This window comes from Plecotus auritus (assembly GCF_963455305.1).
Source record: "Plecotus auritus genome assembly, chromosome: 7".
In the NCBI taxonomy this organism is placed as follows: domain Eukaryota; kingdom Metazoa; phylum Chordata; class Mammalia; order Chiroptera; family Vespertilionidae; genus Plecotus; species Plecotus auritus.
In genome coordinates, this window is record NC_137774.1 from 2222529 (window position 1) to 2233193 (window position 10665).

Consider the following 10665-nt stretch of genomic DNA (forward strand, 5'->3'; position numbering starts at 1 on the left):
TTTCAGAGAGGAAGGGAGAGGGAGAGAGAGATAGAAACATCAATGGTGAGCGAGAATCATGGATCAGCTGCCTCCTACATGCCCCTTACCGGGGATCGAGCCCGCAACCGGGCATGTGCCCTGACCAGAATCGAACCCGGGACCCCTCAGTCCGCAGGCCGGTGCTCCATCCCCTGAGAGCACTGGCTAGGGCACCCCCGCTTTTTAAGTGGGTCCCAGAGATCAGCAACGAGTCCCTGGAAGAACTCCTGCGGTGCAGGGACTGGCTCTGGTCCCGGTTGGGGCGGCTGCTTTGTCCCCTGAAGGGCAGGTGTCTGCTATGGGGCGGGAGTGAGGGGCTGGGCGCGGAGGCCAGAAGGGGGGTTTGGGGGGGGGTGGGGAGGCCTGTGTGTTGCCTCCGCCCAGCGTCCCCTCACCGGCGGGGGCTGCCTCTCAGGCTCCCTCCTCCAAGCTTGGCCACCACCTGGCCTGCAGCACGTTTGCCCGAGGAGGGGACCGCACATTCATCTGTGACCTGGGGGACAGGCTTGCCCAGAATAGCGTGCATAGTAAGCCGTGATTCATGGGGAGTGCGTGTGTGCATGCACATCTGCCTATGCGTGACATATACCTGGGAGGTACACTCAAAACCACCTGCAAGCTTGGCTGCCCCTGGGTGGGGAAGCAGGCCGGGCGAAAAGTTGCTATCTTCCAGTCCTGGAGGTCGGGAGGCTGCAGGAGCCGGAAGCGGCTGCCCTGGGGCCTCGGGAGGAATCGGCTGTCTCGCTTTTCCGGCTTTCAGAGGCTGCGTCTGACCTGGCTCAGGGCCCCTTTATCATCAACGGAAGGTTTGGACCCCAAATCAATATGTTGAAGCCCTAACCCCCAATGTCAGGGGGACCTGGAGGTGGGGTCCTCATGATGGAATTAGTGTCCTTATAAGACATTATTATTATTATTATTATCATTATTGCCTTTATGAGACAGCACGCTCCCTCCCCCTCTCTCTTTCCCGCTCTCTCCCCCCCCTGCCCCCACCATGAGGAGACACAGCGCCAGAGGCTGGCCAGCTGAGGGCTTGGACCAGCAGCGAAACTGGCTGGACGCTGGTCTGGACTCCTAGCCTCCAGAGAGAGAGATGAATCTGTTGTGTAGGCCCCGCCCCCAGGCCATGGTGCTTTACTGCGGCCCCTGACACCCTTCCTGCACCTGCAGAGCTCGCTGACCCCTGGCCCCCGCCTCCCGCTGATAAGGAGCCTTGTGACTCCATTTAGGCCTCACCTGGATGACCCCGGATAACCTCCGTGTCAGGCCCTTAACGCAGTCACACCTGCAGCGTCCCTCTGGCCAAGTAAGGCAGCACAGTGCCCGGTTCTGGTTCTGGTTCTGGTTCTGGTTCTGGTTCTGGGTCTGGGTGGAGGGCAGGACAGGGTCCCATTCGGCAGCCAACCACAGAGGTGACATGTCTCAGCCAACCCTCCTCACGCCTGAGTTCTGAACCACAGGAGGCGTGACCTATTCAACATACAATGCCGGCTAGACCAACAAGGGGCGGAGGCGAAGCCAGGGCTGCCGGGACCGGAGGAAGCTGCTCCGAGGGAGGGACGCAGGTGTGAGCGCCGGACTGGGGCTGTGGGAAGCCCCCCCTGCCCCCCAGGGCCTCAGCCTTCCTTGTCTGATGGCTACAGTGACATTTCCTTCCCTCCCAGGGCACTAAACAGGAGGCACCCTAACCGCACCCCAAACCGTAAGTAACCCAGGGACATGGAGAAGACGGCGACGAGAGCACCTCTGTCCTCTCCCCGGCACGAGGGGTGTCCCCTCCACCCGGACACACTTTCCCGTGGCACCTGGCCTGCCCGCCCTCTGGGGGAGGAGGGCTGGGAGCAGAGCCCCAGGGACGGACGCACCCCAGACACGCTCGCCTCTGCTCCCGTCATGCGGGAGGCAGGGAGGCAGGGAGGCAGGGAGGCCCTGAGTCCGGTGGACCCGTCCCCACAGCGCCAGCCACTGCCCTCGCCTGCCCGGCACCTTGGTCTCGGAGGCTCACTGACCACCTGACCTCCCTCACCCCCTGGAGCGGGGCACCACCCGGACGACCCAGGCAGAACCTGCACGTTCCTGCTGGGCTGGCCATTCGGCCCAGGCCCGGCTTTTCCCAGAGCTGCCGAAGCCAGAGGGGCCTGGGCCTGGGGCCCGGCTCCCGCCCTGTGCGTGTCTGTCATGGGAGCCAATCACGTGACCCCGCCCAACCTATGACCCCGGGGGCCACGATTCGTTTCCCGGTCAGGGCACAGGCCCGGGATGTGGGCTCAATCCCCAAGAGGGGGCTGGCAGGAGGCAGCCGATGGATGTTTCTGTCGCTCTATCCCTCCCCCTTCCTCTCTCTAAAACCAACAGAAATAAAGAGACTCGGAGTGAGTGCTATATTTCCGTTTCCAAAAGGAGGGAATTCTGACACCCGCTACAAGGTCAGCCTCAGGACAGCGTGCCGAGTGAAATCAGCCAGACACAAAAACCCGAATCCTGCCCTCACCGGTGTGGCTCCGTGGATAGAGCGTCGGCCTGCGGACTGAAGGGTCCCAGGTTCGATTCCGGTCAAGGGCATGTACCTTGGTTGCAGGCACATCCCCAGTGGGAGGTGTGCAGGAGGCAGCTGATCGATGTTTCTCTCTCATCGATGTTTCTAACTCTCTATCCCTCTCCCTTCCTCTCTGTAAAAAATCAATAAAATATATATATTTTTTTAAAAAGCCCAAATCCTGTGTGACTCCCCTCCTGGGAGTTCATAGAGATGAGAGTGGAGTGGTGGGGGCGGGGGGGCGAGTGTGGAAGGGGGACAGAGTCACTGACTGTGAAGAAGGTGGTGACAGCTGCACAGCGATGTGGATGCGCTTAATGCCCCCGAGCCGTGAGCTTCACGTGGCTGACAGGGCAGGTGTCTGTCGGTGTGTCTTACCACATGGACACTATTAAGTAAAATTTTACAGTCCCTGTTATCGAACTCCAGTTTGTGGGTCATGGGTCTGCCTTCAAACCGGGCTGCTAAGCCAAACCTTGGCTTTTCACTCCCCCCCGCCCCCCGCCCTCGCAGTTGCTGGCAGGGGCGGGGTGGGGATGCCAGCGCCCGGGGCCTGCCAGGTGGGCTGGACAAACTCACGGGCAGCTGTCCCGTGGGGATGACCAGGGTCTGGTGTGGCAGCCAGACCCCCATGGCCCCTGCCCAGTCCCGTGGAGCACACTCGCCCCTCTGGTCCCCCTACCCCAGGGAAGGCGGGGCACGCCCACACATGCTGGGGTACTGGGGCCACAGCAGACCCATGACCCCTGACCTCCATGCACCTCCACCTGCATGTGCACACGCACGCCACACAGACAGATCCTGTCGCCAGGTCTCCCGAGCTCCCGGACTGCACAGGGAGAGGGGATCCTTGCTCCCCGCTCCCCAGCGGCCTAACCCCCACCCGCCCATCTCCACTGCTGCCCCAAACAAAGTTCAAGTTCCCCTAAACATGGGCACCCTGGCGCCCTGGCACTGGCTCAGCCGGCCCGGTGCAGAGGCTGCCTGGAAATCGGAGGCCGAGGAATGCAGGGGCAGCTTGGCAGAGAGACAGCCAGCCGCTGGGCTGCCAGGAAGGCCACGGCCCTGCCCTCGCCCACCAGCGGGACGCAGCCAATGGACGGCGGCCCCAGGCTCCGGCCTCCAGGAGCGCCCCACGCCCAGCTGCTGCGGGGTCCTCCCGGTCACCACCCCTGCCCCAGCGACAGCGGGCGGATCCCTGTGCTCCGGCCCCAGCCCTGCCGGGAAGGGGGCATCTTAGCTTCCCTTCCTGGAATCCCACTGGCTCCCGGCCCGCCGTGCCCAGCAGCGCTGCCCGTGAGCCCAGCCGCTCCCCCTCCTGCACCGAGTCCCCAGGAAAGGAGAGGTCACCCCAGAAAGGCCAGCTTGCCCAGCTCGGTGCCCACCTGGCTGAGGCCCCGGGGCCCAGCCTGGACATGAGGCCACCAGCCTTCCCTCTCCTTCCTGCCCGCGCCCCCCCACCCCCCGCCAAGGGGCTCCTCATGCAGCCTGCTGCTTGGGGTCCTGGCCAGAATACCCCCCCTTAGCTCCCTGAGGCCTGAGAGTCTGTGGCGAGTCCCTCCTGCGGGAGCAGGAGGTGGAGGAGGCTCAGAGAGGGGGTGGGAGCGGGACCGGTCACAGAGCGAGTTATGAACCGGGGGCAGCCCCGGGCTGCTCCCCACACAGCGTGTCCCCCGCCGCCAGGTTGAACTCTGACCTGAACAGCTGTCCGTGAGAGGCCGTGGGTGGGGGCTGCGGGGTGAGTGACCTGCTGGGCCATGTAGGGGACGTGAGGGGAGAGACGGACCGTGTCTGGTGAGGCAGAGGGGCTGCTGGGAGCGGCCGGGGAGGACCTGTGTCCCCGGAGAGGACGGGGGGGGGGGGGTGAGCAGGGGCACCTGTGGGACTCCTGGGGAAGAGGGCCGGGGGCAGGACAGGTGGGAGTCAGCCAGGGTGGGGGAGGACAGGCCCGGTGGCCCTGGGGCCTCTGCAGGGGGTGAGGGTGCAGGGAGCCCCGGACCAGGGATGAAAGTGGCCGGGCCAGGCCTGACCTGATTTCCCGGCCAGCGATGGCACTGGGCACAGATGGTTAAGCCGGGATGGGGACACGCTCCACGCGCCAGGGCTGGGACGGAGGGGAGACCCGCAAAGCCGGCTGTCTGCCCCCAGGGGCTGGTAGTGTGTGGGGGCCGGGAGGGACAAGGAGAAGGAACCGAGCCCCCAGCTAGCTGCGGCGCAGGGCGGGGCGCGGGAAAGTGCGGGGGCCTCGGAGCAACGTTCGCACAGCTGAGGAGTCGGCAGCGGGGCGGACGCAGTGTCGGCAGCTGACCTGGGAGCTGTGGGAGCCGGGGCACGGGGAGGGGGGGGTGCCAGGGCGTCAGGGGGGCTGGAGCATCAGTTCTCGGTTCCGTGGACCTAGCGGCACGTGTGAGCCCGTGGGAGAGCCAGCCCCTCCCGCCGGCTGCTCCCCCGGGCGCAGGCACCTGTCCGGACCCCGCCCGCCCGGGACCCGTGCCCATCGATGCCCCTGGGCTGACCTTGGGTCTCGCTCACGTGCCATCCAGAACATGCCAGCAGTCCATGCTTGCATGCCCAGCCCCGGGACCCACCACTGGGGGAGGCAGCCCACTTGACTTCTGGAACATTCTGTCTCAGGAGAGGATGACTAAGATTAGCTCTGATCTGCCATCTTGCTTTTCTGACCTTTCTACCTTTGTCTCTAGCTCAACATGCACAGTCCTGACCCCCAGAATTCTCTGCTGCCAGGAACCCCCACTTCCAATCCTTGCTTTTGGCCGCCACCCCCTTTGTACCTTCTATCTCTCTTCCCAGGGGTCTCACACCCACTCCAGCTGGTGCTGCGTGACCCTCACCCGCCCTCACCCGGACCGACACGCGTATGGAGGTGTCTCGGGGGTGGGGTCCCCAGGGAGGTCCCCAAGGGCTGGAGGCCTCCGAGGGGGTCAGCGAGTGACGTTAATAGTAGAACGGGAGGCAGATGGGGACGTGAACACAGAAGGAGGCACCTCCCCGGGAAGCCTGGGGAGTGGGGAGCTCAGTCCGAAGTGAGACACCCCTGGGAACGTGGGAACGCACGAGACACAGCCGAACACCCGACTCCCGAGGCGTCGCCGTCGCGGGGAGGCCTGTGGGCACCGGTCGTGAAATGCGCGTGACCCCGGCCGCAGCCTGGGCCCCTGCTGACCGGCCACCGCGTCCGGCCACCGGAATGGGCCTCGTGCGGTAAATGGGAGGACATCCCACAAGTAAGCCCCGCCGTGGGTCCTGGCGGGCTCCCCGCAGCACCCCGAATGCCAGGGGCTGTGTCCATGGGGCGATGCTTGTCCCGGCTGAGTGGGTGGTCCTAAGAGACCGAGCGCTGGACCCTTTCCCATCGCACTTTCTCCCCCCACTAAGAGGAGGCTGCTTGGGGTATCCGTGAGAGGTCCTGGGAGCCAGCTCCTGCGGATATGAGGGACAGCTTCAATTTGGGGGCGGCCCTCCACCCAGGACTGCCAGTGAAGGTAAGGGGAAGGTGCTGAGGGCTCCTGAGAGCTCCAGGAGAAATCTGTCCTGCTGGCCTCCCATTTCCTCCTGCCCGGCGCACGCTCATGTGAGGCGGGTGCTGGAGCCGTGTAGCTCCTTTGTGCCCCCGAAGAGCCACATCCTCAGTGCGAGGGCGACTGGGAGTCTGGGTTTGCCTTCCGGGTGCAGGACGTGGAGCCCCAAACCGTGTCTCAGCATCTCCCGGCTGATGGCAAGCCCAGGATTCCCTCTCTCTCGGGCCCGTGTGGCCTGAGTCGGGGATACAGGACCAGGGGCTGAGATGTTCAGACCGGCTCAAACCAGCTCAGGCTCACACCCATGGCTGGAGCTGGGTCAGTGGGGAAAGTGAATTGTGGGGTGGGGGGTGGGGAAGAACAGATGCCACGCTCGGAGGGGGCGGTCACAGGTCCCTGGAGCAGCAGTAGTGTGGTGTGTCCACATAAGAGGTGCTGAATAATGGACTGGGGTCCTGGCTGGTGGGGCTCGCATACCGAATGGTCTCGGGTTCAGTGCCCTGTCAAAGGCACACACCTGGGGGAAGGGGTCACTCCGTGGCTTGGGAGGCAACCAGTCCATGTGTCTCTCTCACATGGATGTTTCTCTCTCTCCCCCTCCCTTCCTCTCCCTCTGAAAAGCAATGGAAAGATATCCTCAGGTGAGGATTAACAACAACCAATAATCCTCCTATCTAATAAAGAGGGAATATGCAAATTGACCATCACCCCATCACAAAGATGGCTGCACCCACAGCGGAGGCTGAGTTCCCATAACGAGCTTTAACGAGCAATCAGCAGGGACCTGAGGCTGCATGGGGCTGGGCCGGGGCAGGGGACCTGAGGCTGCGCCCCTCGCCCAGTGCCGGGCTGGGGGATCTCAGGCCGCGCCCCCCACCTGGCAGGGCTTGACAGGGGACCTCAAGGCGCGCCACCCACCTGGCGTGCACCGGGGGACCTGAGGCTGCGCCCCCTGCCCGGCGGGGCTTGACAAGGGTGGGGCCGGCCGGGTCTGGATCTCGCCCAATGGGGGTAGGGCCAGCTGGGTCTGGGTCTCGCGCAATTTTGGGGTGCTGTGGGTGGGCGGGGACTTGACTCTGGATCCTGCGGCACACCCCAGACTCTGACTTGGCACACCCCATATATATTTTACTAATTTTCTTTCATCTCTGACACTTCTATTATAGAGCAAGGGCGAATAGCAATATTAAAATATTTCCTCTAACTAATCCCCCTTTAATGTGCACGAATTTTGTACACCGGGTCACTAGTAATAATGATAATAATAATTGATTGTTAAGTAGATGCATGAAAGAGGGAAGGAACGAAGGAAGGAATGAACGAAGGAAGGAAGGAATGAACGAATGAAGGAAGGAAGAATGAAGAAAGGAACGAGGGAAGGAAGTGGGAGGAAGGGAGGACAGGGCACGAAGGCAGGAGACGGCTGAGACACGGAGCTGGTGTGCAGCCGGCCTCCCTGCTGGCCGGGACTCCGCCTGTTCCCAGAACACCACCTGCCCCGAAGGACATTCACCCAGGCCGGGGGGGGGGGGGGGGGCTGGCCAGAGGGCAGCCTGGCAGCCGCGAGCCGGGGTGACGGCTGAAAGATGCCAGCTGACAGGCCCCGTGTCCCCGCCGGACCTGCCGAGGCCTGAGGCAGGGACCGTGCGGGGCGCTCTGCAAGCCGAGGTGAAGGTGGGCGCTGTCTGAGGGGCTGGGACAGGGGCTCCCTAAATGGTGCGACGCTTAGGCTGAGCGCCAGCATGCTGACCTTGGGGCGCCCGCCTACCCAGGGGAACTGGGGGCAGAGAGAACGCGATCCCCTATTGAAACCACCTCCATCTACAACAAAGGAGCTGAGGGGCGCGGGCCCGCTCTGTGTCTGGCCCAGGATGTGTTTATCCTGTGAGGAGGGGAGCAGGGAGGCCTGTGGCGAGGGGAGAAGGACGCTATGGGCTCCGACATGCACTCGCCACAGATGCCAAGGCCCGTGGCCACGGGCACGGCTCTCCCGCACCAAAGCCCAGAAGTCTGACTCCCTACAACCTGCAGCCCAGTGAGTCCTCTGCAGCTGCCACCAGGCCCATTGCACAGAGGAGGAGGTGAGGCTGAGCGGGGACGGACTGGCCGGAGGATGCTCAGCTGGCTGGCGGCGGAGCTGGACACGAGAACCAGGCCCGCAAGACCCCAAAGGGCTCTCTGAGCCACCCGGGCTGCGCCTCCGCCCGCTGCGGGGGGCCGAGCGCTGGCTCCCCTCCGTGGCGTCCACTCCCAGGTCTGGCAAGTTACTCAGCCTCTCTGGGCCTCAGTTTCTTTATCTGTGAAATGGGTATTGCTTGAACAGACCCCACGCCCTGTAGGGCTATCTCTCATAACACACACAGAACGTTTAGGTTGGCACCGGGCACCCTGCTCCATGGAGCCCTGTGGTTCTATTTGCTGTCCTCCCTGCCAGGGGCCCAAGCCTCCCCACCTCAGCTTCTGTCTCCCACCTCCAGCTCGCGAAGCTTCCCCTCCTACAGGGCAGTGTGCAAGCTCAGGCCACAGCCCACCGAGCCACTGCCCAGGTGAGGAGACAGACAGACACACACACACAGACACACAGACACGTACACAGACACTCACACAGACATACAGACACGCACACAGACACTCACACAGACACACACACACAGACACACACACACAGAGACACAGACACACACACAGACACAGACACACACACAGACACACACACACACACACACACACAGACACACAGACACGCACACAGACACTCACACAGACACACACACAGACACACACACAGACACACACACAGACACACACACACACACACACAGACACACACACACACACACACTCACACACACCCTCTCGCACCCAGACTGCCATGCCCTGCACCCAGCGGCTCTGGCTCAGTGTGCGGCTGGGCTGAAGGTCTCCCTCTAGCGGCCCCACAAACTGCAGCTGTGGCTGTGGCTGCAGCTGTGGCTGCGGCTGCGGCTGCGGCTTGGGCCTGACTTCGAACGCTTTGCAGGAAACGGCACCTTGCTCCTGCTGGGGTTTCAGCAGAACCCTGGCCCCCCCGCTCCCTGCTCCCCCCGTCCCAGGCCTGGAGCTGCCTGCTGCTCATTCCTTCCTCTGAGCGTCGGGAACCGAGCCATTGCCAGCAGCAGCCCAAGTCAGAGGCTCCAATATCAGAGCAGAAGACAGGGTTGGGGGCCTGAAGGCGGGGGGTGGGGGGCCAGGCTGGGGGAGTAGGACAGGTCACCCGTGGGAGCCTGCCTCATCTCTGAGACCTGTGTCTGCACAGCCACGGGGGACCAGAGAAGTCCCAAGTTCCTTGTTAGCTTTCTTTTTTATTTTCTTTAAAAAAAACTTGTGGTAAAATACACAGGACATAGAACTTGCCATTTTAACCACTTTTAGGTGTTGGAGTTCACGTTGTTGTGCAAGCATCACCCCATCATCCCCAGAGCTTTCGCATCTCCCTAAACTAAGTCTCCGACCCCACTGACCAACCCCTGTCCCCCCCGCCACCGTCCCCTGTCCCACCCCCGCCCTGGGCACCCTCCCTCCCACTTTGTCCTGGACTGACTGCTCCAGGAGCCGGATCTAAGTGGGATCACATGGCGTTTATCCTTCTCTGGTCACTGAGCGTATGGCCTCGCCAGCCGTCCACGTGTAGGCGCCAGGAGGCCCTTCCTCCTAAGGCTGAGTGACAGTCCAGTGTCCTCTCGGACCACGTGGTCCCCCAGGGCCATTTCCTACTGGAACCCATCCCTGGGGCTGGAGCTTCTCAACTTTTCTTTCCTTTTTAAAAAAAATATATATATATTTTGTATTGATTTCAGAGAGGAAGGGCGAGGGAGAGAGAGAGAGAAACATCAAAGATGAGAATCATGGATCGGCTGCCTCCTGCACGCCCCACACTGGGGATCAAGCCCACAACCCGGGCCTGTGCCCTGATGGCGAATGGAACTGTGACCTCCTGGTTCCTAGGCCACTCGACCACTGAGCCACTCTGGCCGGCCTCAGCTTTCCCATCTGACCTCCCAACTGGCAATGACAATAATAACGATGTTATTACCGTAATGGGTTGAATGACGCTCCCCCCCCAAAAATATGTCCACCCAGATCCTTTGAATGGGACCTTATTTGGAAAAGGGTCTTTGAGTGAGCTCTAGCCAGTTTGGCTCCGTGGATAGAGCGTCGGCCTGAGGACCAAAGGGTCCCGGGTTCGATTCCGGTCAAGGGCACGTCCCTCGGTGGCAGGCTCCTCCCCGACCCAGGCCCTGGTCGGGGCTCACGCAGGGGGCAACCAATCGATGTGTTTCTCTCACATGGGTATTTCTCTCTTTCTCTCGCTCTTCCACTCGCTCTTCCACGCGCTCTAAAATCCATGGAAAGTTATCCTCGGGTGAGGATTAAAACAATAACAATAAAAGAAATCTCGAGTGAGATCATCTTGGATTAGGGTTTCGCTCAACCCGATGCCGTGTCCTCGGGAGAGACAGAGCGAGGACGGGCACAGAGAAATAAGACCCCAGACCAGAGCGGCAGAGCCTGGGGTGCAGCCGCCAG